Genomic DNA, 27,894 nt, shown 5'->3' with positions numbered 1-27,894 from the left:
CCTCATAATTGGTTGTACTATTTAGAGTAGGATGTTTTTTGTTGTTGTTTTTTTTACAGCAGTGTTTCACAGTCACGACTCATAACAGGAAATGTTTGCATATTTAAAAAAAGTTTTGTAAATTAGCTTCCAGGAATGATTTTCTTTGGGATTACAAAAAGAAAGTCCCTCTTCCTCTCTCAGAATTAGCTCCGCCATAATCCCTCTATCTGAACACAGGTGATATCAGCTGCTGGATTAACTGTCACACATGGTAGATTTGTTGAGGGAAACCTAATTTCCCCCTACAGATCATAATGGTCAGTGAATTTTCAAACCCACATTATCAAACTGAGGATATTTGCAGAATGTTCCAACATATTGAACAATAATAATTAAAGAAATATTGCAAAATGTTTCATTTGTGCTCATTTGTGATGAACGGTATATTCTTTTCTATATTCCTGCCTCTCGACAAGTCCAGCACACTTTTGTAACAATCGTGCTGTAAAAGCAATAACATGATTTTCCACATTTCTTTTTAGCAAATTAGGTTACATTACTTATTAGTAGAAGCTGTCCTGGATGCTATAGCTTGGGGTAACATTAGCGTGAGATGGAATACATACTATGTATAAGCATACATTCATTTTTGACCTCTCTTGTCACTGGGAGCACACATACTGTGGTTTGTTTACATACCTTGACCTGGTTGCTTTTTGTGAACAAAAGTATATTCAGCTGTCTAGCTGTTTGTGAATCACATGTTGCTCTTATCTAGAGTTTATTCCCCTTGTGGCACAATTGATGGATAGTCAGGCATAACCTTGTTAAGTTTAACCTTGAGGAAGTATCCAGCAACAATGAGCGAAGCCTCAGGATTATTGATTAGTGAGTAGTTCAAGTATTTGTAAAGCTCTGACAGGGAAGCCTCTATATCTGTGGTTGGATGTAGACCGCTGTGATTACTGATGTAAATTACATTGGTAGAAAATTACAGCCTGACTTTGATTGACAAGAACTTCAGACAAGAACATGCCACAAGTCATCTGTTCTGTTAGATTGCTTTACAGAACAGTCTCCTTGTTGTACAGGGCTGTTTGCTGTACTGGGATATAGTTGAATTTATTTTAGTTTTCGTGGGAAAACAACATAACGTTGATATCCTGACACAGATGGAAGCTCAGCAAGCTTATTATCCTGCACCTGTACATTGGCAAGCAGAATGCTTTGCAGGTGTTTAATCCCTCCACGTTAACCTTAGTGTTTACCCCAATGTTGGGATGGAGGCAGAGATGGTCTTGGTTGCATGTTTCGGATCATAGCAGTTGTTAATCCTCCCCAGCTTTTCCTTGATGTTTACTCCAATATTAATATTTGAAAACCTGGACTGGCCAGGTGGTGCAGTCTGCAGGAGGAAAATGAGTGTCTCCATTGTTACCATTGTCTATTATGATTCACAAACAGTACAACTGATATTTGTAAACATAAATTAAAACAGCACAAATTTGCATTCATTTATTAAAAAAGTATGAAAGGTGACTGGAGTGGTTCACGCCCTTGAATAAAAACTTCAGGTCAGTTGGTGGGTGTTCACACATTCACATACAGGGACAAAGTAGTGTGGCTATTTGAGCACAACCTTCTCTGCATCTCTTGAAATGATATCTGCTCTTTATTGAACAGAGCTCCCCTGCCGAGTTAGTATGTGCGCTAGGGATGTAGGTGAGGTTCAGAGCTACTGCCATTGTATTTCCTGAAAAGACAAATATCCAGTTACATGTCCAGCTCTATTCATGGATTTTCCACATGTCATTGAGCTTGGGTCAAATGAAGCTGTGGAAAAAGCAGGTACCATATTTTTAAATTAATAGTTAGCTATGACCAGGCCATTACCTTCAATAATTTACACCACAAACAATCTAAATTGATTTCCTTTTGCTGTGTTTTTCAGTGTCAAAAGCTAGCAAAAATAAGCATGAACCCAAGCTGTTTCCTAGCAACACAGTGAAGCGGACTAGATTCAGGTCCCTTAATGCACCACCAACTTTGGCTTGACAGCAGCAGCACACCAGTAGGTGATAAACAGACCCCGGGCACTCTGGCTTGCTAATAAAAGTTTTCTCTGAAAGGGATGCCTGCAGAACCTATCATGTAAATAGTGCGGAGGCAGACGGCGATCCACAGGAGAAATATCTGGTTTTGATAATATACAGACTTCCTCCGTCCACATCCCTGCAGCCGGAGGTGTTGTTGTGATATGTGGAGAATGTGGGGTGTTTCAGAGAGTGAAATTAAAGATGTTTGTAAAGTTATCTGCTCTGGTGGGAGAAACAGCCTCTGGCTTATTTAGTAGATCTTTTGAATTGGCACAGCGAGCAGTATGCAACTCATTGTGTTTAAAGTTGCAAGATGTTTGAGTAACTCACCGTAAGAGTCCAACACAAATGTTGCTACCACTACAGGTGCTAGTATTTACTCCTGGCCTTGGACTATCAATATGTTTCCTTTGGTAACTGCAAGACTAAGCATTAGATAAGTATCCCTTTTTGTATTTTTTGGTTAGAATTAAGTAAAGTCCAGAATTTCCTTGTGTTTATTTTCAGTGATTAATCTTTAATTATTCTTTAATTATTAATGTTTCTGAAAACGGGTGAGTCACAGTGGTGTGGCTGTCAGCTAACTTGTAAACACTAGCTAAAAAGAACACCTCTTTGTTGACACACATGCAGACTACCGCTGACAATTAGTTGGCCTCCACACACATGTGAGACAATGTTGCCTAATGCCGCTATTGTTAATAATGCCCCTGTCGTTGTTGTTGTTGTTGTTTCTTTAAAAAAACAGTCAACTCATTTTGGAGTTTGTTAGAATGTTAGCATGTTAAAAAGTTAGCATGTAGAATTTAAACTTATATTTAGAAAGAAAAAAAGTGTCTGTTACACACACACACACACAAAACACACACACACACAGAGGGACAGAGAGAGAGAAATGAATGACCCCAGATAAAGATCACTGCTACATGTGATCAGAAAAGAGCAGAGGAGCAGAATTGCTTGCTGACCAGTCTGGAGAAACATGCTTTTGGTGTTCAGGGCAGACTCTGCTCACACGAGAATTGACGCTTCGCAGCACTTTTCAGCTCTTCGCAGCACTCCCAGTCTGAACGTGCTGTCAGTGCAGTAGGTTTAGTACAGTCTGAGCTGTAACCTTGACATCCCCCTATGTGCAGTATTACATCGCAATATTTTTAACATTTAAGCCAATTTAAAGATTGTACCTTACTTAAGAGGATACATTAATAACATGTGTAGACTAAATTCTGTGGTTAATAGTAAAAAAGTTAAAAAGGTAATTGTTCCCTGTGTGTTTTTTCTATAAAGGTGTCACCGTATTACATTTTATCTTAACCAGGTTTTGGTTTCACCATGGATTGTTTTTCATCACAACTTTCTGCGTGCTAGTGCCCCATGGCATACAGATGGTGCCCTTTTTCTTTTTTATACAGCCAGTATGCCACTGCATGTGCCTGATAAGACGGTATTAGCCCCATTGATAGTTCCCATCAGGCGTCTGGTAAACTCACTTTCTTCTTATTTAGTGACCCCTGATTTCTTTCATTTGTAATGTAAACTTGTAATCTTCAGCCTTAACAGATGCTGACTCAAGTGACTTGAGTTGAGACAACTTATCAGACTCCCAAAGACTAGGAAACCGAAGTGAAGGTGTAAAATTGGTTCCCAGTTAATTGCAAACATAAAGTTGCCTTGGCTACTCTGGTGAATTCAACCTCATGCAACTGCTTTCAACAGTAGTCCAACAATTTAAAAGAAAAGATTATATCGCTTTCTTCAGTGAGCATACAGAAGTATTGTGGCGAATTCAAAGCCAAGTTTTGCCAATGTGTAGAAGCTTTAAGTCGACGAAGTGAATGTTGTCATCTTATTGATGAATTAAAAGCATTTTATTTATATTCTTTTTTGGACAGGCTGTTTTTATTGATTGCATTTTTGCCATTCAGTGACTTCCTATATTTAAACACATGTGCGTTGCTCTGGGGTGAATGGCATTGAGAACAGCAGAAACACTCCCAACACTAAATTATGAAATAGGCTGATTGGCTCCTCTCATTTATAAGTGTGAGCCTTTGTCTTAAGTAGATCTCAGTGCTATTTCCTATTTCAACAAAGGTCGAGCAGGTCTAATGACGCTCTCCTCTGGGGAGCCGAGCTCCACACACGGTGAGGGAAGTCTTTCTAGAATACTGAAATGAAGATCACTTTTCTGGGCCGCCTTTTCCCACAGTGGCCATCCCGCCTGGGGAAAAGGAGATGAAGGATGCAACGCAACACGACCGCTGCATGGTTACACAAGACCAGAGAAAGTGCAACAACAGCATTGAACCCTGGCTCAGAGGAGGGAAAGTGCCAACAGTACACAAAACACAAAGGAGAGAGAGAGAGAGAGAGGAAAGACAGGGAAGGAGAAGAGGAGGGGGTAATTCAATCACATCAGCGTCCTCATTCACAGGACAGAGAGCCAGAGTTATGAACAACTAATGAAATAAGCAAAAGCTGAGTCAGATATTTGTGCCCGTCTCACCCTCAGTAAAACAACAGACAGGGGAGATGAAACAAGGAGAGGGAGGCAGGGGTAGGTAGAGAAAACACCAGCAGCAAAGCTGGACAGACAAACAGAGCTTGTTTTGTTGCTAGAGAAGCTCCTCCGTTCCTGCAGGTCAAAAGGTTATTATAGAAACAAGACAAAAACTGATGCCATACATCTTCTCTTTCTCCCCTTATCCCTGCAAGCTGAGTTGAGCACGCATGATCAGATACACACTATCAGGCCTTGAACACACAAACTCTCAGAGCCTCAACCTTCAGGCTGCGCAGCCTACCATCCACACTTCCATGATCGTCCCCCAAGGTTTGGAGTAAGATCCCAGAAGTGAGGGTGTTCTTCTACAGATGCAGCAATGCTGATGGTAGGGTATGGCTTTTTAATACCAGATGTAAATGGGGTCTCAGAGTGTACAGCCCTGCTAGCAGTGTTAGATATTTGTCAGGGCTCTTGGCTGCTGTACAGAAATCTGGAAATCAGTGGCAGCCGGTGAATCATAAAATTGGGCAGGACAAGAAACCAGCCCACAGCTTCATGTTATTTTACATCAGCTTGCTACTTAGCTCTACTTCAGCATGGTTCATGCAAAATCAAGCGATAAAATAATGTATCACAGGTTTTAAAACAACAAAATTTAATGTATTTCTTGTGTGTCCAGAATAACTATACAGAGGTCACGCAGGTAACTTATCAAGTGTGAGATGCAACTCGATGAAGGCATAATGTCTAATGATGATCACTTGCTGGTTGAATCCACCTGTCCTGATCATCTAGATAAACAAAGCTAGCGTCCAGTTCCTATACTTTATTTAGAACCTTAAATTATTAAAAGTCCTTTTAACCAGGGCATGTTTTAGGTAGTGTGTGGTTTTCATTTAAATCCAATTAAATACACAATTAAGAGCTGATAATTATCCTTAATAATAATTAGTTTCAACACACCAGCTCTATTTCTTGGCTGCAATGGGAAAAAGAATGACACACTATCACTTTGTTCCCTGGATGGGAATGCACCTCATGTGTGCATAATGTGTCACTACAAGCTTGACAGTCCACAGAGGAGTGTCGCAGCACCCAAGTTTGCAGCCTGGGCAGCAGACTGTCACTCATAATGGGATCCAGTCCAGGATGAGCACAGTGTAGCACATCGGGCTTCCACATTCAGCTGTAGTCCCATGGGTCCTGGCCAGACAGCTGCGTGGAGGTTGAGGCCTGACTGAGCAGAGCTGCCCTCCTCTCCCTGGAGCGGCCTGTTGCTGCCCCCAGTCCAAATCCATTTACACTTATAGTTCCTTCAGAGCAGCGATTAAAAGCTAACTGTTACGTTTTCTAACACAACTACCTACAGCTTAATAAAAACAAGCACATCTGAAAAAAGTGATGTTCTTAAACATAGTTTCTCAACTCAAACATAAGACACTACTTTCAAACACTTTTTTCAGACTTTTTCTTTTTCAGAGGCTCCACAAACAGGTCCAAGAAGCCTATAAGACCAAGGATAAGGAGGTCAAAAAGAGCACAACGAATGACAAAAGGGCCTTTGTTGAGATGCTATTGATTCCATCCACACTGAGATGCTGGAGGCTGACCTCAACACCACAGTTAAGGTTCTCACAGACCTTTTAAGAGACATCTGGAACAGAAACGTCATTCAAGGAAGAAGGTCTGATTGCCAATATCCCAAAGAAAAGCAACCTATAAAACTGCAACAACTGGAGGGCATCACATTGCTATCATTATTGTGCAAGGTCTTTTGCAGAGTCTTGCTGGGCAGAACTGAAATGTCGACTGACACCAAACTGAGGCAGGAACAGGCATGCTTCAGGAAAAGAAGTCAGCTCACAGACCAGATCTTTATACTAAGGAACATCATTGAGCAATGCCTGAAGTGGAACAATCAATTATACATCAACTTCCGGAAAGCTTTTGACAGCTTACACTGTGACACCCTGTGGAAGATCATGCAATCCAATGAAGTTTCTCCAATGATGACTGCATTGATAAGGATGTTTTACTGCCAATTTGTAGTATCATCGTTAATGGCAACCTTGCAGAATGGTTCCCTGGGGAAATTGGTGTATGCCAGGGATGTATCATCTCCCCCATACTCTTCCTGATTGCCAATGACTGGACCATGCGAAAGACCACAACAGACAAGCCCAGAGACATCAAGTGGACTCTCTTTACCCAACTAGAAGGTCTTGATTATGCTGATGACCTTGCTGTTCTATCCACAAATCATACTTTTCTGCAAGTGAAGACGAATAGGGCTGACAGATTTGCCAAGCAGCTGGATGTCCAAAACCCAAAAGATGTGCATAAATTCAACACGACAAGCACCAAGCACTGTGGACCGTAACCCTCTTGATTATGTAGATGAGTTTACATATCTGGGAAGTCTCCTCAGGAGGACAATTCAAGCAGCAAAGACGTCAGCATAAGGCTTGGAAGAGCTCGCAGCACATTTGAAAGCCTTCAAACCATCTGGAAGTCAAAGCAGTACAGCCTAAAAACCAGGATCTGACTGTAATGTTAAATCAGCTCTGCAGTATGGTTCTGAATGCTGGCAAGCTGTTTAGAGTGAGATGAAAAAGAGCAATGCATTCCACAACGGGGTCTTCTGAAGAAATTTCCCATCCTTTGGCCAGAAAAATTTCTCCAACGAGGAACAAACAAACACGAACTGTTGCAATGTAGTGCTGGAAATTAAACATTGACTGCTCTGATGGCTTGAACATGTCCACAGAATGGACCTAGACTGCATTCCTAAAGTAGCCTTGAGATGGACTCCACCTGGAAAGAAGAAACAAGGGAGGCCAAGAACAACCTGGCAGGGAACTGTGATCTTGGAACTGAAAACAGCAAACTTATCTTGGGGCAAGGAACACGTGCTGATTCAGTAGGAACAGATGGAAGCAGATAGTCGCAGCCTTTTGTTCAACAGTGAATGAAGAGGTTTAAGTAAGTTAAAAGTAGTTTGCAATTGGCTAATATAATTAATTTACTAAAATGCTAGTAATCTCTCTATCACTTTTCAGAACTTTATTCAGAACTTTATTAATTATAATATATAATATATAATAAAAATATAGTTTATAAAAGATACTGACATTGGTAATGGTTTATTTTAACCAATTACTCTTCTTTTATTTTGATCTCTCTCCAGCCTCCTAAAAAAAGAGGAGGCTGCCTCTAAGGACCAGCCTCTTATTCAGGAAATACATAATGATTCCACCAAAACAAGCAGTTTATATGGTAAGTAAATCAGGGGATTTTTATACTGAAGGTTTCAATTGATTATATTACATGATGTGCTTTAAAGGCATGATCCAAACCCAACCTAATTCTGGAAAAGGCCTGAGATTGTTATACTCTGCAGAGAGCTCAACTCTCTCACTGAGGGTTTCTTTCATCAGTCATTATAAAAAACCCCGCCTCCCTTACGTTCACTATTATTACTGAAGATATCACAGGTGGTGCTTGATTGTCTTTTTTCTGTTGAAACAAAGAGTCCTGATTACCTTATAGATTACATGGAGTTCTGTTGAGTGTTAATGTTGTTAGATAGCGGCGGCTAGCTCCGCTAAATATAAACATCAACACTCCAGGCGAAACACTGAGACAGTTATAGGCCTGCACCGATCATTCCTCTGAAGAGGATTATGCAAAACCAACGGCGAATGATCCAGCTGGACTCTTTCTAAAGAGAATTAGTGTACCCAACCATCAGGAAAGCTAGCACCAAATAAATGAATGAAACAACTCACCAAACGACCGCAGAAGTTTTCCCCTGTCTCTCTGTCAGTCAGTCTCATCTGTAAAAGTACCTCCTCTGTTCATAAAAGTATCCTCTAGTCTCCATTGGTTTTGCATAATCCTCTACAGAAATATATCTGCAGCGGCATATAGCCTAGCTTCCGTGCTGGCACTCCTGCCGGTTTCTCAACACCGGGGCTGTGCTGACCGGCATCCACTGTATGTAGTACACTTACTATTGATAAATATCTCATACAACCCCACTTCAAACAAACCGAACTATCCCTTTAACGTCCCTGGAAATTAATTTCCGCTCTCCATGTTAAAGCTTCAAGGTTTCATAGTGTATTGGAGTTTATTAAGAAGAAAAGAAACATGAATGGCTAAAGATTTGTGGCTGTGCTTTCAGTTTGTGTCAGACTCAAATTTACACTTCTTATGCCTTTCAATCATTCGTCCCCTGGACATCCCTGGAACCACACAGCCACATCCAAACATCTGGTCTGAGACTTTGAATGCAGTCACTTCACCTCCCCTTTGTGCATGCAATTAAACACAAGCTGTGCATGGAAATTGTAATTCCACTCTTGCCATCCTCCAGTTGCATCTCACTCTGCACTTGATTTTTTCCAACCCCGCTGTGATTTCTTCTCATCTCCTTCATTTGTATGCCAGTGTATGATATCTTGGCAATAACATTCATCCATAAATTATTCCTTTTAATCAGACATCCAACTTCTGTATTTGCCACAGCCTCCACCTTGTGCTTATAGTCTTTCTGTTTGTTCTGTCTTTTCTCTCTTTGAAGAGCTGGAAAAGTGACTCTGATGTTCTGATCTGTGAAATAGCAGCTACGACTGGAATGATCTCGAGCTTTACTGTAAGAGCGATTCATCACATGGCAGAAGTGAATGTACTGAGAACACACACTGGCCACATCAACAGATGTTACCTCGTTGAAGAAAACCAAATAAGACATCATCACAAGCTGCAGTGGCTGACTTAAATCCAGCATGGCATGGATTGTCTCAGGTAATTGTTGCAGCTTTGAGAGTTAATGTGCTCCCCTTTGGAATGTGTCGTTCTCGATGTTCCTGGTGGGCGCTGGTTACGCAGGCCAGCTGTCCCTTCAATGAGCCACCAGATATAGTCTGAAGAGGCCACAAACTGTGAGTCATCTCCAAACTTAGGATTTGTTAAAAATCTTTCCCACCGCTCTATTAGGTTCTGTGAGGTGTGACAGAGTACGGCTGATGTCTGGCTCAGATGGCGTTCCTCAGAGTGAGTCTTGGTGTATGTGTGCGTGTGTGTGTGTGTGTGTGTGTGTGAGAACGAGAGCGAGAGACTGCTGGTACTCGGCTTGTCAAATCAAAGCTAACATAAACAGACTGTCCAATGTCTGACTCAGATCTGAAGCCACTTTTTCTGATGAATGTGTATTTGTGTGTGCTTCTAAATGAAATACAGAGAGGTTGCCCTATAATAGTAACAAGCAGTGTGTTTGTTTCCATCCACCTGCTTTATGGAGAAACATTGTATTTCACAGCGAGCCCTCTAGACACTGTTTAAGTCACAAGCATGTGTGAGTTCCATAGCCACTGCTCTAAACAGTTAAGTCAGCCTGAATAATACTGATGGATGATAGACACCGTATGGAGTTAGTATACACATGATAGGCAAAATATACAGTCATCCTGTAGATTAAAAATGTCTAGATAATAATAAAATTCTCTGATAGATTACAGTTATTGGCATTTGTTGAAGATGCTGAAAGGAAAGCACTGAGTGTTTTCATCTAGACATATCAATGTTAAAGTGATAGTTCAGATTTTTGGACACTAAGTTGTATGAAATACTTGCCAGTAGTGTCGTGGATGCAAAGCTCTTAGCTTACTCACCGAGTCCATTGGTCGGAGTTCTGTCCGGTAACGAACGTAGAATAAGTAGTGCCGTTAAGATGCCAGGGTCATGAAGCCAAAAAGTTTTACCCTACAAAAACAACACGCAGGCAATGGTGATCCATTTTCAACACAAAATCACCATCCTAGGATTTCATATAATGTGGCATTCTATTTCCTCTCTTGATCAATCCAGTATCACAACGCCTGCGACAGGCTGTGACAAGCTAAAGGCTTTGCATCCATGTCACTACTGGCACATATTTAATACAACTTGGTGTCCAAAAATACCTTTAATTAATTGATTACGTCTTTATGGTAAAATAGCATGTATGAAGTCATGTTAAAACTGGCTAGCTACCCCAAGTTACAGCTGACACTCCGGGGGGTTAGAAAGCCAAGGCGGATAATTCCTAAATTTTCCTATTTTGTTCTCCTTTCCTTTTTTCCCTGAGTGATTTTATATCTTGTCAACATGATCCATATAACATTATATTGATATTTATAGACCTATTGCGAGTTTGTGATCTCTATGCAATTATCATCTTCATGTGGTGCAGTGAACTAATATTATAAACACAGCATGGTGCGCCATCATTCTATGTTGTGACACACGCACAAACACACACCTATCTAGTCATTTACTGGTAGAGAGAGAAAAAGGGAGAGAGAGATACATAGAGAGAGAGAGAGAGAGAGAGCGTAAGAGAGGGGAGGAAAGTTGGAGGAGGGTTGTGCGCAAGGTCGGTGCCAATAGGCGCTGCGCTGTCTAATTAAACCCCCACCACGTAATCCCAACGAAACCATCCCCCAGTTTAAATCCACTCCAGCGGCGCTCTTGACTTAAACACACTGTCCTCCACTGCTATCCCGTCCCGACCCGGCCCCTGGAGGAGAGGAAACGCAAGCAGCAGCAGCAGCAGCAGCAGCAACACCAGCCCCTCACCGCAGCACCCTCACTGCTGCTTCTCGCCTGCACGGTAACATGGTTTACAGGGCTCGGCTGTTGTAGCCAAGGGCCACTTAGTCAGTCACTCAGCTAGTTCGGTGTGTGTGTTTGGATGTGTGTGCAGTAAGAAGCAGGAGCAGAAGTGGGCTGGTAAGCAGACAGAGATCGGTCCCGCACCGCTGTTCATCAGTAGCACAGGAGGAAGGCGTCCGGAGCGAGCCGAGCATCCCTGCATCTCTCCTCGGCCGTCCTGCACACCGGCCCAGCTCAACCGGAACAGGGATACCCTCCTCCCCTCGGTACACACCACCGCGGATTTATCGGGTAAGGAAGTGGGTCGACATTCATATGCATCGCTGATGTTTAGCATATTTCTAAATATTAAGGTTTCTATGGGCTAATGCGGTTGTGATAAAAGAAATCGACTTCCCGAAAGGCGACGCAGACGCTTTTGTTTACCGCGAGAGCAGTGCGTACTCCGGCTGTGTGGTGACAATAACCGCCGAGTGAAGCACAGCACACAGTATGTGACCTGGAAACATTCCCGCACAGCCCCTGCAGTTAAGATGATGGTATTAGCACAAATATTTCTTTTATTGTACATTTCACTCAGGTTAAACATCTCCGTACTGCTTAAAGCGTGTTCACCCCTGAAATAAGCGACGGAAGACCTTTTTAGTACATCTCATCTCCCTCTCTCAGCGGTATCGGCCTGCCATTTTTTATGAATGATCTTAACGCGGGACGAGGCACAGGCGAGGATGGATGCGCATGGCGGTGCTCTTCCAGCGTCCCTTCTCTGTTTTACATCCATGAGGTGTTACTCTCATCCTCATTGTAAGAAGCCTATAAGAAAAAACTGAAGAGATTTTATGCCATCATCTTGATTGCCATAGGCTGTAATTCTTTGGTTTGGACTGCACAGAATGTGTGTAAAGACTTATGTCACAGTACTTAACAGTCTTTCTCATGTGGAAACATAAATATTCCATATAAGCTTTAAAGATGTGCATTTAATCCACCTGGAGTATATTTATAGATGTTATTATTAAAAAATGTCCTTTATTGTACTTTATGCTATCTTTGCTGTTGCATTTCCTAACAACAGAATAGTAGGATTAGCCACCAAGCAACAACTGAATTATCTTAGGCTCTAATCCGTGCGCTATGGGTGAGTCTCAGGTTGGCTTATATTCTCACTCAATGCTTTGTAAAAGGTTGATAACAGTCATCCTATAAAACAGTTTGGTTAATGCAGCTTGTAGTTGGTTCATTTATCGCACACACTTTCACAGCTGTTAGCTCGGCACCGTGTGTATCATCTAAAGCTGATTTATTTGCTAATTGACAATAGAGCTGATGATTAAATAAACAACATATTGGGGTATATAATATTAATTGACCTCTGGCCTCCTGTGTATGCCTTATTCAGACCCTGCAGTTCTACTCTTACATGATGCATTCGCCTCTACGTTTTCTTACCACAGCTGTTGCGTGCCTTAAGTATAATCCCTTCAGATTTAACTGGTTTCTGTCAGACCTGGCATTAGGGAACCAAGAAGTAAAATACTGTGCAGAAAATCATCCACTCAGGAGAAAGGCACTGTGTCATTCTGCAGTCGTTATTTACGGCAGCTAATAGTGACAGGAATAATGACAGATCTGATAATGTGGCCGTCATTGGGCCTGACCCTGGGTTAATGGGAATGTGGTGCAGGGTGGAGGCTGGGCCCTGACTAATTGATTTGTATTTGCGAATTGTGTCCTGATCAACTCAATTTACTTAGGCTGAAAACTGAGCAGAATAATGCTGCTGATGTTTTTTTAGGTAGAGGCAGTGTTTAGCCTGCATGTGCTAATGCTAGTCTAGTTGTTACATAAGAAGATAAATGTGTGCTGAAGCACTACTAGCTCAGTCTCTCAGGCTCATAAGCACTCTTGCCTGCACACACACACACACACACACACACACTCATAAGTTGTATATTTACACACCAGCAAAGGTTGTAACCCTGAGGCGTTAAGCACCTAGCAAATGATCGATGTGGTAGTTAAGGTGTGTTTCAAGAGGCAGGTGATTTGCAGCGCAGAGAGAGAGGGAAGTGGTTTCATTATCACTCTTCACTCTCTTCTATGGCTCTTTCACGCACGTCTTTGTTCAATGTACTTCTTTCTGTATTCTATACTGCAGGCTTTAACAGTAACAGTCTAGTGTTGCTCATATAGTCGACCTTGCTCTCATGTGACTCTGCTAGAAATTCTCGACGAGATGCTCCTGACCGCATGTATGCAAGGAATACATAAGTACACAGGCAAAAAGTCACTTTGAATTAAGGATCCTGTCTTGTCATGTGAGCACAGGTCAGCGGTGGATCATGGGATAGAAACACACAGGCTCAGCCTCTTCGAGCTCTGTCTCTCTTCCAGGGAGACAAAGAAAACCTTTGAACGTTCCTGATGCTGGGAGACCGTGGTGGAGCTGGAGAGAGCTCTAGGCCTCGAGTCGGGTTAACTTCTCCCCCATAGAGGCTTGCTGTGTGTACATCTTCAGGCAGCATGATGGATGTGCAAGGCGATTGGAATTGTCTCGGAGGACAACTCCAAGGTCTTTATGGAAAAAAAGTGAGCATAATCATTAAGAGAATAACAAAGAGATGGATGTAAAAGCCCAGTGTAAAATGGCTCTGTGGTCTGTTGGTATAACACAGTAATGGGGAGGAAATGCTTTTATCTTTTACAAGAGTTATATTAGATGTTTTATGGGTATTTAATTGAAATTCCAGTTCCAGTTAGAGAATATTTCCTCAAGCTAAGATCCAGAACATCATAATGTTTATCTTACGTTTTGCATTCTGTGCCATTTATATTGAAGGGCCTTAGAAGTTGTATCAACATCTGGATGAAGTCAACAACTGGCTGTGAAATCAAATAAAGAAAGTCGAATATCAAATCTTTCAAAAATATTGATTATCAGTTTTCATATGAACTGAAGGAAGGACTTGGGCTGTGCTTAAACTTAAAACACTGAGTATCAGAGAAAGCTTAATGAGCTGATCTGAAAGAAAGAACCATCATTCTTTATAAGCCATGTGCTTTCAAATGTAGGAGCGTGGGATCTGGCCTGCTTGGGTTGACATGAGGTCTGTGTTTGCCTTGCATGCTGCTGGCCCTATAATCTGCCCTGATCCTACTGTGAGGGGCTGTAACCCGCCCATCCAACATCCAGTCCGATAAGACCTGTGATAAGGCCAGTAGAGCAGCTGCCCTGTTAGGGGTCAACGTCTTGGAGCAAAAACTAGCACAGATGTAACCTCATCAATCTGACTGTGACACTGGATGTAGCAAAGAGGGCAGCCAGTGTTAAGTTTGATCATTTAGCCCGAGAGTTGCAATTGTTTTTTTGGGGGGATTTGTTGCAGTTATTTTTTACAGTGACTTAAATTTGTATCTCTCTGGGTTATGCTTAAAAAAAACATCCGGAAAAGTCCCATCAGCAACTTATAGACTCTAGTTTAATCTTGAACACATTTTATTTTATATAGAATCATTTTTAAAGCAACTTTAGGAAAAGTTCTGAACACTAAAAAAATCAGGTATGAAGCTTAAACATGATTTTTCCTAACCCTGTGGTCAGGGAGGTCGCCTTCAACAGAGAATCCATCAAAACACACTTCTTTGGAATAATCTGACAGAGCTAGTCAGGGATTCCTCCTTTAGTCCTTTCATAGAAGTATTAAACAAATTAAGTAGGAGCAGGCAAGCACAACAAAGGAGCAGTGGGTTAAAACAATAAACAGCTTATGAGGAAGGAGAAGAGAACTCACATGAGAGCAAGTCAGGAAAAAAAAAAAGTTTTGAGGAGGATTTTAATAAACAACAGTAATTCTGCTCATTCCCCTCCTGTCCTGTCCTCTCCTTTCCTCTCCTCCTGCCATTAGGAGGCAGAAAGGGCAGCCAATTACTCCCTGAGCTCAGCATGCGGTTTGGCTAATGAAGGCACAGGGGCAAAAAAAGTGTGTGAGGGAGTGTCTCTGTGTGTGTTCTTTAGCATGAAAAGGAAAACAGCTCTCAACTGATAATGTGCAAATGGAGAACACACGCTCGCCGCTCACTCTGCCGAGAACCCTTTAGTGAGCATATCTCAGAGTGGCCTCTTCCTCTCTGCCTCTATCTGTCCTTCTCGTCTGTTATCTATCACTTCCCTCTCAGACCGCAAGAACATTTCTTTTATCCCTTTATGCTTCTTGACATCATTTTTCCCTGATTCTTCCACTCTCAATCATTAGATCTCTTCCTGTCCCTCATTAATAAGCCTTTCATCTTCCCTCAGTACATCTCTTACTACATCCTGTCACTCTCTGGCCTTTTCAAAAGACTCTTCGAGAAGTTTCAGTTTCAGTCTGAAGGGACTTTTAGTCGAATTAATGCCTTTAGACCGAGAAGCTGTTCTGTAGCTGAAATAAAGTAATGTTTTTGCGGCTCTCCACTGACTCTCCCTTGATTTAGATCCCTCCTTAAGCTTCTCAACAAAACATATTTGTTGTAGTCGGGGTGCTGCACCTGTGGTGACCTGCAGCAGCTTGTTTGTTTGATGTCTACTTAGCTTTCTTTATTCCATTTGTTCAATACTCCCTGTCCTGAGAAGGAGGGCTTGTTGGTCCTGTTCTCTGATCCATTGTTATCTTACTCTAATGGAGTGTCGTGACTTTGTTTTACAGTCATGTTTGGCCTTCACTACTACAGCCTGGTAGACTCAAAAAAGTTACACATTACACACTGGCATTGTTATACTACTCATGAATTTGAACGATTACCATCTATTAGCCACCAAAACCAGGACAGGTAGGGTTAGGTGGAGGGGAAGAGAGGCAGAAGTGATTCAGAAACGATGTAGCCAGTTGTGCCTACTCTCTTTGAGATGAAGAAGCTGACAGCAAGTGCAGAGTCTCTGTCGGACTACAAGATAACTAGCATCCTGATCAGAGAGCACTGCTCAAACTTCCATCTTCAAATCAAAGGTTTTTACATCCCTTAAAATTGAATCATACTTGCGTAAAAGGAGGTGGCTTGTGCTTATATTTAAACACTCACTGTTGTTGGTTTGTAGTTGAAACAGTGTGCAGCCTTGATATCGAGTTATTAACTGTTAACTTTTCTGCATTTATTTATCTCAGTTGTTTATATCCACATGGACAATGCAACATCAGCCATTTCTAGGGTGACACACTTTGCAGAGCACCTCCTAATGCCTTGCCCCCACTAAAAGATTTTTCAAATCTTAACAGATGTTGCAAATGTGAGCGACCCCACACATGATATGTAATCAGAGGTTTAACAGTTTTGCTCCTATATTGTGTGGAAACTCGCATATGTGTAAAACTCTTGCGGAAAAACGCAACTTTAGAGTAAACAAACATTTTGGACGACTGGCAGGAAGAATTGGCGATGATAGTTTTTGGACGTTTTACTGAAAATTCAGGAAGAAAAAAGAACCAACTGTGGATGAAGTGGTGGAGACGGTGTGAACATGGGCTGTACATGTCACTTTAGGCTTCACATTTGCTTTTGTCGCCATGGCTGAGGTTGTTGTGCTTCCTTCTTCAGTCAGCTTGCTTCCCCATTGGCTATTGTTTCGTTCCACGCGACAATCCACAGACTGCGTGCTCGGCTGTCATCAGGGTTCCCCCCACACAGCAGGATAACGGATCGTAAATATTGAACGTGTTTTATATTTACGATTTGAAATCGGTACGGCTACAACGGCCTTCTGAGCAGATCGGGGGAAATAAAATCACTGTTAACATACCTCACACCACAGGAACATCTGGCAAGATAATCTTTGGACTTTGCTTACGATTGTCGGAAGGGGGGGAATTGGGCCCAAAATCGGCCCGATCATTTTTATTATTATTTAGTTGAACCCAACTACATTTCACAGATTTCATTTGCTTATCTATGAATAAGTCCCATAAGCCCTATCCGCATGGGACCAGTAATACCATGGGATCTCTAGTAATTTGTAATAATTGCTCCTCTTGTGATCTCAATCCCACGCCAATCTGCCATGACCCATAATTTGTAAAGTAAAAATTTGACCCAAAATAACCTACCATATCAGCCTATCATATCTGGTCATGTGATAATGTACAAATAAAAGTGCTGACAGGATTTTGGGAGGCTCACTCATGCATGGAGGTTGATTAGCAGGAAGAGCATGCTCGAATCATCAGAAGAGATAACTCAAAAGATGATGAGCTGGATGATGGCAGAATGCAATAGAGAACATTTTTCTATCACTTAATATCTCAACAGTTATTATGTGGTAGCCTATTATTAGTAATGTTAAGCAACAGATGTTATGCTGACCCTCAACACCACATAATATCCAGGGGATAATATTAGTACATTTGAGTGAAATACTAGCTCATCTTGTGCAGATGTGCCGCATTAAACACAGACGAGGGGAGGTTACTTCAAAATCCCCTGGTAATAATAGGAAGAAACCAAAACCCTATTCCTACAAAGATTGGTTTTAGTTTCTTATTTTTAGTCTATTACATGCCCTTTAAGAGGTCCTGGACCTTTATAATGGCACCATCAGTGGTTGCCTACAGATCTTAATGAGTTCCTCTAGGCACCTCTGATCATACTACTGTTGCTCGCTTACAAAACAGCAATAAAAAACAGCTCCTGCCTACCTGAACGTCCTCATCCAGGTCTACCCTCCTTCCCGCCCATTACGCTCTGCCAATGAAAGGCGCCTGGTACTCCCATCACAACAGGGCCCTAAGTCGCTAACAAGACTCTTCTCCTCTGTAGTCCCCGGGTGGTGGAATGAGTTACCAAACTCCAGAGTCCTTTTCCACCTTTAAGAAAAAGCTAAAGACCCAGCTCTTTCATGAACACCTCTGCAATTAATGATATTGATGATGATGAGGACATTGATGATGATGATATTCGGGATATTTTTGATGTTGATTAGGATATTCATGTTGGCGCCTGTGTCCAGTCGCACTTGAAGCGGTTTGTTGGCACTTACTGACTTTGTTCCCTCCTGTCTCGGTCCTTGCTGTGCTGTATTAACTCTAGGATGTATGTCGCTTTGGACAAAAGCGTCTGCTAAATGAAATTGTGACATTGTAAATTGTACTGTTCACTTAGTTCTGCTCTACCAGCTGACTCTGAAGAGAGACAGAGATGCCACGTTGTGGTCTGGAGATTTTTTGAATGCAAAAACTGATTTTTAAAAGATATTCAGAACTCAGTGACCAGTGTCATGTTACATTACTTTTTGTGAAAATATTCTGATTCCTAGCTTAACCCTGTCCAATATATTCTAAAATATCACTTTGACAAAGTGGAGAGTGTTCTGAGAAATGGTCACATGTGCAGCCTGGGAAGGCATCAGATCTATGAGTGGAATGTAGAAAAAATGAATTTAGCAAAATAATTTCTATCTGAAGATTTTTTGCACATTACATTTATCATGAACCCTCTGAGATACAGCATAGAGGCTTATAAGATACAGATATGTGAAGCCTATAGTATATCTTTCAGACTCTTTGAATATCGTTGGAGCTTCGTTGGAACAGCAGAAGGTACCTGTAGACTTGCTGCTACAGTGACTGAAGTCAGATTAACATTAACTTATTATCACCACGTGGCACTTACTTCCCTTGTAATGAAAATGTTTTAGCAAATCACAAATACAATTTTATCCAAGTCTCAAGGCAGCCCGGACCCCCTTCAGTCTGATTATGAGGCAAGGAGGGGGAGGGAGGGGTTGAAGATGCTAACAATGCTGTTAAATGTTGTTTTGAGGCCTTTTGAAGAGAATAAAACATAATTACTGAATTGTATTGAACCCCACATCCTTTCACTTAGTCTGTTGTCACATTTTAAAATAGCTATTAATGTGTTCTGTTGGTTACTAGAGTTGTTGACAGTGAACAGATGCTTTAACTGTCTAATACACTGAAGTCTTCCACAGTGTCTCCCAAGTCCTGATTTCTTTCAGTACTTTTATTTGTCTCGTACACATTCGACTGTCAGACTTATTAAGATGGTTAAGTTCTCAAATATGCAGATGACTTTGTTGTAATCATCATTCACCATTCATGCACCATAAGGAGCAGATCACGGCCAAGTGGTCTGGGAATCTGTTCATGTTGTACGTGTCTCCTTTTGTCATCATTAAAGCTGCCATCCAGCATCACAGATAGTTATTAGCCATCCTGGATGACAGACTATCATTTTATGCCAACATTGATTTTATTTAGAAAAGGGATTTTTACTTTCACTGCTTTCTCTGATTATTTCTGCAACAAGGGACAATAACTACATGGGCATTCACCTGTGTGTTTTTTGTGTTCTTGTTTGCGCATTATGCATTGTGTTAATTGTCGTATTTAGTCAACGTTGTATTCTATTTGTATTTACTATCATTCAGTGTTGTCTATAAGCCAAACTGCCCCACAGGGGTATTTAAGCTTTAATCTACTTGGTGCTCGAATAGAATGTGAGGAATTTTCTAGATGAATAACCACCAGCTGTGTCTCTTTACAGAGTAGTGTATGTCACCCCCGAATTGTTTTTATGATGTGAGAGTAGAGAAGTATTCTGACAGATAAAATGTTCTGGGTGAGAAATTATAACCTGTTTCATACCCTGACAGCATCAATTAAGCTCAGCATCACCCCCCCCCCCCCCGCCAGCCTCTCGCAGGGCTCTCTGGGCAATAACAGAGGGCCAATCAGAAATAGAAAAATCGATCTGGCGCCGGCTGGCTTGGATGCATTTACAAGCAGCCGTAATGACTGCAGACTCATTTCTCCAGCTGCTGGTGCAATCACATAGCAACCTTTTTTTCTGTGGAGCTGTGAGCAAAAGAGCAGCATTATTCTGTAGAGTCTTTTCAATTAAATGCGCTGTCTGCCTCTCAGGGCACAGCATGATACTCTTATAATGTGAGCTGCTAGAATGCCTTTTTTCTTCTCTCTCATTTGACACAGACAGGCTCTTGTTTGTGGAGATACTTTTTAGCTTTCTTCTGATCAGGAATTGACTTGTGCCAACACTCCAAATAATACATGCATATGCACTTGCATTTATCTCTTATTTTATTGTATACAGTATCAAAAGCACATATTTGACATTTTTTCTTACTTCTATTATGCCATATATTTTTCTATGTTTCAACTGTAAAGCCCGAATTTCCCCCCGGTGATTAATAAAGTATTTCTGATTCTGATTCTGAATACTTTTCAGTATTTGTAGACGATTGTCAGTGGTGCTGCATCATAAAGCTGCTGAATTAATGGTCATTAAAGCTGAAGTAGGTAACATTATTAAAACTATTTTTTTGTCACATTTGCTCAAACTGTCACTTTAAACATGCGTTAGTACATGAGAGAGATAATCTGTACGAAAAAATCATGTTCCTCTGGCTCCTCCTACTGCTCCTAATGCCATTTGTACGAATCCAACGCTCCCGATAAACAACAACCAATCAGAGCCAAGCAGTCTCTCAGGCTGCTGTCAATCACTGCGGTCAAGCTCAATTTCTTTAGTGTGCGCAGCATCAGCCGGTTTATGTCCACAAAGGCTTAAAAACAATCACCGGGAATGAAAAAACTGCCCATCCCTCTATTGCCAACTACGGCTTATACTACAAAGACCGTTAAACTGAAGAAGAGAAATGAGGAAAAGCAAGCTAAAAAGAAAGAGTTGGACTGACACAGAAACGAAATGAGAGTAAACATTAGAGCGGCATTTCCGAGGTGGAGAGAGCTGAAAGGAGCAATGCTGAGTTAGACAGTTCTGCTTGACAGGTAATTACCCCAGCTTAATTTCTGCTGTATTTGCTTTCAAATAATATTTTCACATTATAAGATGTCTGCGGTTACTGTGACGCTGTGTTACGTTGGTGTTGCAGTCAGGCTAACGTTAGCTTGTTCCCAATGCGGCTGCTGTTTAGCGTTGTTTCATGGTGGTGTGGCTGAAAATATCTTTGTGAAGTGCCCAGGCAGTGTTACGGTTTCTGACTTTCTCTTGATAGTTTTGTGAGCCTGTGCTCTCACGGCTAAATGTTCACAACATCAGTGTGTTACTGCTTAGTTGGCTCTGTTTTTTCCACAGTTTCTGCCAGCAAATTGAGGGCTGGTGGTTTTGCCGCTGGTTTGATATGTATCTGCTTCAATAGTGTTGGTGGTGTAATACAACAGCTGCGGTTGTTGTATATAATAATGTAATGTAATAATTACTGTTTTCAGGGGAGGGGGACTCATTATATGCAGAGCTCATGTTGGTGATAAAGGACTGTGGTTTGGCGACACATGCTCTGACTTTTTATGACAAATGAATGGTTGAAAACAAGCAGTTTGCGAGGGGTCTGGTGGATATTAGTGATGGAGCAGGTAGTCACATATTTGACTTTCCAAACAAAGCAGTAGCACATGGAAAAACACTGTGGTGGAAATCTGCAGACAATCCAACACTCAATTAAATGCACTGGAATAGCTTTCCTTGAGCTTAAACATTGACTTTGAATGCAGTTTGTAATACTGCCACATAAAACATCTACATTTGACACATGATTTCTAAAGTATGTTTTATTTTGCATTGTTTTAATTCATGTTGGCTTGCGGCCATTCTTCTCCCTTATATTTGCTGACATATTTCTACTTCTTGGGAACTTCTTTGGGGGGGGTTGTAAACAGTATCACAAAGCCAATCAAAAACCCAATCCCACAAATCTTTGCATGTGAACTACTCACTAGTGTAGCGTAAATCGGTCGATTAATTATTTAATAATTAATTAAACTCGTCATAGAATGCCTGCACTCTATATTGACGAGAAGTTAACTTTAAAGTTAATTAAAAGACTTAACCTATCATAGGTATTTAACGGGGCACCACCCAATTTTGACAAAACAGGGAAATATAACATATAATTAGTTACCTAATTGTTTAATTCAGTCTCATAATCTGAAGGTTGCTACAGTTTAGAATTGAGTTCGTTTCGCGGTGTACAGAGGCTTAGTACTTCACACACACAAAGACACTTGAATCAGTACTTTATAAATGAAGAATTTATTGACTAATACTACTAAACATACATGAGATAACTAAATATGGTGATGAACGTGAAATGATTAATAACAGGATGAATATGATGAAAGATGGATTGAAACCTGTTCAAAGGAGTGAAGTGTAGCAGCTGAGATATTAGGAGGTATATCGCCCAAAACCTTATCCTAACCTTCCTAACAAATCTGTGACTAAAGCATCAACCCCAATATACAGTAAAACCAAAGTTAGACCTACTCGGAGGGTGAGGAGGGTCAACCGCGTTGCTGATGAGGCGTGTGGAGAGCGTCAGGTTGGAGTGGTTCAGAGCTTCTGATGCCGGGGCTTGTACCCGGGTTCCCTCGGAGCGGCGCCGCACGGCCGGTTCGTTCTCTCTGGATGATGACGTGCTGGTCAGTCCCACGTTGCGGCCTGAGCCGGATGGAGGCTGAATGCGTCTTCTGGGTTCGGGACTGAGATTCTGTCCGAGTACCGGGGCTTGAGCACCGGGAGAGCTAGAGTCTGTATTTTGAGCAGTCAGATCTAACGCTGGAGCAATATGGACATGCGAGGTCTTCAGCAAGGCAGAGTGCACGCAGGTTCTGGGCCTACTCGCGGGCAAAACTTAAAAAGGGGAAAGGGAAGAAGTTACGGAGGAAGGGGGAGGCGGAGGCGCTCGTCAGCAGCCGGGACGCAGGGTGTAGCACAAGGAGGGAAGAAACAAGAGAACGAGAGAAGTTGTCACCTCTCATTTAAAGGGTCTCCCCTCCCCGGTGGGGCGTCCGGGCAATGGCGCGAGTTTGACCAATCCTCATATCCGAGACTTTCTCTACTTATTAAACTACTTATTTTTACCCCAAAGTAGTTATCCTTATCCATCTAACCTCCCAACATGTAATACCTCTGGATTCTCAGCTGCACATAGACTCCAAACACCACAGGATGAAAATACACAGAATGAGGTTACATGGCAGATTCCTTAGGATAAAAGTACAAGTTAATGATGAATGTCCAGATCAACACATAGCAACCTTCCACAGTCTTTATGCATTTCCGTGTGAATGTGACACCTGGATCTATACATATATATATATATATATATATATACATATATACTTGTAGGGCATATATGTATTCACAGACACACAACTTTGCTAAATTCATTAATAGATGTCCTGACTGAATCAACATCCCTTTGTCTCAGTCTCACCCCCCCTTCCCCTGCCTGTCTGCAGGTCCGGCAGAGAGAGGGGTGTTAGGGGGGGGGGAAACAAATGGATGCTCCAAAACTCTTTCTTCTCCCCAGGGCTCTGGAGTGTGAGTTGTTTCTGTTGATCCACCGTCCCTGGATCAAAGCATGTGGTTCCTTATTTCCCCACAGCTAATCAACTAAGACAAACATTAACCGACCGTAATCCCATGGTTTATCAGATGACGTCCTTCATCTGGTGTCTGTGGAATGTTGGTCCTGCAGACGAAGAGTTATAAAGTTTCCCCTGTGGACACAATCTTTAATTTATTGGTCCCCAGAACAGAGCTAGTGGTCTAGCTCTCTTCCCGGTGGGGTCAAGTGACCAGGTCAGGCCTGGATCAGGCCTATCCTGATACCACGCTACACTAGTACTACATTGAGAGATGAGAGGTCTGTTTTTACCATCACATTAGCCATGTGAGGGAGGAAAAAAAGATAGACGAAAAGAGAACAGGAAAGAGGGATTAACAAGTTAAGAGAGGTCGATAAAAGGAGAAAGTAAAGGAGGTGGAAGGAGAGGGAGCTAAACTAGACGTCCCGTTACAGGGACAGTTATTTTCTCTGATTAGTTGCATTAATCTCCTTTATGGGAAATATCGTAATGTTAGGATTATTGATTGTTTGAACAGAATGGCTCTTATGGCCTGTGCTGTTACAGCCATACAGACAATTGGCTGCAAGTCAAATGGAGAAAGATCATGTTAAATTTCCCCTATGTTTATTTTTAGAAGCCACTATAATCGATATTGTGAACAAGCTCTAATAACTTGCTTACAGCAAATGAACACAGCGTGAGACCAGTTGCTGAATGTAACAGAGAGTTTAGCAGCTGAAAAAAAAAGTTGTTTTCCTCAGGAGATGGTTGAATTCAAAACAGAGATAGAAAAGAGTGAATATTAGACTGACATTCCCAGAAACACAACTCCACATTAACCATCATGTTCCTGAGTAACTGTTAGAGGTGTAAATTAGTTTGCTAGTAAGTATACAATATGAACTTCAAGGTGATGATTTGTCATTGCATATTAAAGCATGAAGTGCAGGTTTGGTCAAATCTAGGCCCTGCGATGATCCAGTGAGGCTAATAAGAAGCTACATTAGCAACATTTGTGTCTTCAGTACCACATATAGAAAGTTCCAAGTGTTTAATAACCGTCATCTGAGAGAGACGTATTCTCGTGGCAATGTCATCACATAAACATTGAATTTCATTGGGTTTTGGACTGTAGCAACGTAGGAATGTCATCTTTGCCTTTGGAAAATTGTGACTAAGACTAAGATAAGAGCCACACAAACTAATATCTGCAATGTTAACAAGCTTGCTTGTTGAGATTGACTTGAGTCAAATTTTATATTTGAATGGAATCCAAAATTGCTGTAGTTTTGTTTCCTGTGGACTCCAGGAAGAGTAGCTGTAGAGTAGCTGTCGCCCTATAGCTAATGGGGATCGAATGAAATGAATAAACAATAACACATCATGATATACAATTACACATAAGTAATGCTTTAACCAAGCAGGAATATAACCTATAAATCATACCTTGTTTTTATTGATAAGTCATCACATCAGCTGAAATTTGGATCTCTTGTGCATAATTTTATTCTCATTAGTTCATAATACTGGCTCCCAGTTGCCGCTTGCATCAAATTCAAAACTCTGTTGCTTGCTTACAAAACAGCAACAAAAAGGGCTCCTGCCTACCTGAACGCCCTCATCCAGGTCTACACTCCTTCCTGCCCACTATGCTCTGCCAATGAAAGGCGCCTGGTACTCTCATCACAACAGGGCCCTAAGTCGCTAACAAGACTCTTTTCCTCAGTAGTCCCCAGGTGGTGGAATGAGTTACCAAACTCCATTCGGTCCGCAGAGTCCCTTTCCACCTTTAAGAAGAAGCTAAAGACCCAGCTCTTTATGAACACCTCTGACCTTAATAATATTGATGCTATGACATCGAGGATGTAGTTTATGCTGACTAGGATTTTCATGATGATGATGATGACTATACTGATCTTCTTGATGTTGATGCTGCTGCTGATGATTATTATTATTAAAAAAAAAAAAAATACAATACAACACAATTTATTTTCATTTTATCAAGCTAAAACAGAATTTCTCATCACCCAGGTAAAGTTTCATACCTCCAGCAGTTGTAGCTCCTCAGCAGCTTCTCAGTATTTTAGAAAGAGGAGGATGTGATTCTTTGGTTTCAGCAGGTTGATGTGTGAAATTCACAGCCGTGCCTGCAGGAGCAGAGGTGGGAGGATGTGGAGCAGGAGCAAAATAAGGAGGAGGAGTTGTCTGATCGTTTGGTCTTATTGTGTGACCCAAGGGCGAGCCCTGCACACTGGTGCTTAACAATTCATTGCACTGCATTGTGGGACATCTCCATCACGCAGGCCTCTGTCCAAGCAACATGATAGCTTGCGAAGGCAAAATTCTTGCCGAGTGTGCTGTTTGTCGGGGTGTGATGGTATTTTTAGATGTTTTCTCTTTTTTCATCACCAGTGCAGGAACTATGAAAGTGAGACAGCTATAATGTGGCCAGGCGGTATGGCACAGCTTTCCAGTCACCCTAAGTATCCCTGCTCACTGACGCAGGACATTTAGTTTTTTCCCCAAGCTTCCTTTACTGCATGCCTAATTTAGGAACTGAGGGGCATTTTGATTCTCATGCGTATGTTCTAGTCATTGTGTTTCCTTTTTCATCAGTTTTTTCCCCTTTATCTTTGGTTAAAATCTGAGACACAGAGAGAAGTTGCACGAAATAAGCGAGGCTGAGTGAGAGTTAGATTATGGTCGTGAGAAGTCAAAGTGGAGGCTAAATCCTCTTTATATAAGTATATTAGAGAGCAAAGTCCTTTGCCTTATATTAATTTGAAGACTTTTAATCAAAAATACCCCGTAAATTCAATACTGCTGCTCGAAGGACACACATCAGAGTTCCAATAAATGTAATCGCCAAATGAAGCACATTAAAATGATTTCTGGTTCTCCTCAAAATAATTTATCGTTATGTAAAGGAAACAGGAATTAAGAAAGACAAAAAGAGCAAAAGAGCAGCAAAAGATACACCATGAAGAGAATATCTTTATTCAAAATTCACAATTCTGCTGTGTGAAGGTGAAACAATATGGTGAACACAGTGATCTGTAAACATACGTTTACACAAGTCACACATTCTGAATGGTGTGTGATCTGTGTTGGTTGCAGGGTGGGAGTAAATGAGGGGTTGGGATTGACAGCTTTGTGCTGGTGTTTTGGGGTGAACAGAAAATGTCATACAGTATGTTGGACAGCTGCAGGAGAGAGGTGAGAAGCTGAAAAAAAGAGTGAAATGTAGAGAATGAGAGTGTTTGACAATGAAGGGGAAAGAGAGAGAAGGTAAAGGTAAAAACTGAAAGCTAGAAGGGTCGTAACCTTAGCGTCAGTGTGTGTGCCAGTGAGCAGCTGGAAAAGACTGATGCTCCTGCCTTTCCCATCTGCCTTTCACACCCCAGACTCTCCACCACATGAGCCGAGCTTTGTCTTTTGTTTTGTTATCATTACAACACCTTCTTTCTGTCTCCACCACTTTGTTTATTTGTTGCTGACCTTCCTCTTGGGTCCTTATGGTTGTCCTCTGTCACTGCGTGTAATAGCAATAGCTGTACAATTGCCAACATCCACTTATACTTTAGTGTCTCAGGACAATGACAAGGAATAATTGACGACTGATAGATTTGGTCTAAGTGATAGAATATCTCACCTGACAAGTCAAGTCAGTGTTTTTTATTCAGTGCTGAATCACAGCAGAGGTTATCTCAGGGCAATATTCACACAGAGCAGATTGCAGCACTGTGAAGCAGCATTTGCAGTAAGTGAGGTGACTTTGGGGTTAACGCTGGGTTTTCAGGACTACGAAGATTGTTCACTGATGACAGGACTGACATCGCCATGGTAACTTCTGTTTAAAACCTAGCCTGCAGGTTAGGTTCAGGATATGAAATCGGCACAGCCGCTCAACTAAACAGGTTTTTAGATGGGAGGAGGGCAGGGTCCAATTTAAAACAAATTTCCTGCTATTTATTAGTCTTTCCAGTTTTCTCCCCCACTTTAAAAAAAAACCGAGTTGCTGATAGCAACAACTTATCTCTATTGAAGAGCTAGTTTGTCTGGTATCATCCATTTCTGTAAATATTGAATGAGTTAACACTTATGTTATAACTAAACTAAGTATGAACATATTTACACTTGATATTTGCTTTTGATAATATAATAAATAATTTGATAAATATTTGAAATTCTCTCTAGCCAAATCAGGGCCGCATCTTGCCAAATCCTAGTGATGCTCATGTTTATCTTTTTTAACATTAGTTTCTCATCACAA

The 27,894-nt window shown here is 41.4% G+C and overlaps 1 protein-coding gene across 1 annotated transcript in view; it reads left to right on the top strand.

The window, feature by feature from the left end:
* Window positions 1–11,111: 11,111 nt before the first annotated feature.
* Window positions 11,112–27,894, top strand: part of LOC138608783 (hippocalcin-like protein 1) — a 45,160-nt gene continuing 28,377 nt past the window's right edge. Inside the window, exon 1 of the mRNA XM_069681353.1 lies at window positions 11,112–11,532. The gene's annotated coding sequence lies outside the window, so the exon portion shown is untranslated. The remainder of the gene's footprint in view (window positions 11,533–27,894) is intronic.

The sequence above is a fragment of the Semicossyphus pulcher genome, unplaced genomic scaffold (genome assembly GCF_022749685.1).
Source record: "Semicossyphus pulcher isolate SPU_LCO1_2020_fin unplaced genomic scaffold, fSemPul1.0.p SCAF_5, whole genome shotgun sequence".
Taxonomy (NCBI): domain Eukaryota; kingdom Metazoa; phylum Chordata; class Actinopteri; order Labriformes; family Labridae; genus Semicossyphus; species Semicossyphus pulcher.
This window is presented reverse-complemented; position numbering and strand designations above follow the sequence as displayed.